The following is a 665-nucleotide window of genomic DNA, read 5'->3' on the forward strand; positions in this document are numbered from 1 at the left end:
CCCCGGCTTTCAAGGCGAGCAGAGGCGACCTGTAGTCCTCGCAGGGACGGAGCCCGGGCGAGCAATTCCTCCAAAATAGGCTGGGCCCTAATAAGCAAGCTGGGGGGACAAACAGGATGGTGTCGCCTCCTTCTCCTCCTCCCAACTGCAAAGTGTGGATTCATTAACCCGTCTCCCTTTCTCATCATATCCCCGTAGGGCTGAGAGACGAATTACTGGAGCTGAATTGGGAGGGGATTGCTCTATGAGGGGGCTAATGTTTCAATCAGTTCCTCCAGAAGGACCACACAAAAAGAAACTTTTTAGTTTATGGTGCTATTATGCAGAGTTTTAATCTAGGGATAGATTTAGCCAAATGTTATCTATTGGGAATTTAATGAAGCCCTTATGTATTCAATCGCTTTTTATGCCACACACAGTGTCTCTATCCAGAAACGTTTCCTTCCACATATTTCTTTGTTTCTGTTGGGTGATTTATATATTTTTAATTAGGTTTTTTAAAAATTATTTCTTTTCAAGCATCTCGTATAACGTTTCTCGCAAGCAGGACTGTGTTAGGTCCCTTCCCACATCCCCTATAAAAGAAGTTTCCCCTTCCCTCCCCCGTTTCGAAGCTGATTAGTTTGCACGTCCGCACGCTGCGCCCTTCCCGCCGGGGCGCTCCC

This window comes from Aptenodytes forsteri, unplaced genomic scaffold (assembly GCF_000699145.1).
Source record: "Aptenodytes forsteri isolate BGI_AS27 unplaced genomic scaffold, ASM69914v1 Scaffold99, whole genome shotgun sequence".
Lineage (NCBI taxonomy): Eukaryota > Metazoa > Chordata > Aves > Sphenisciformes > Spheniscidae > Aptenodytes > Aptenodytes forsteri.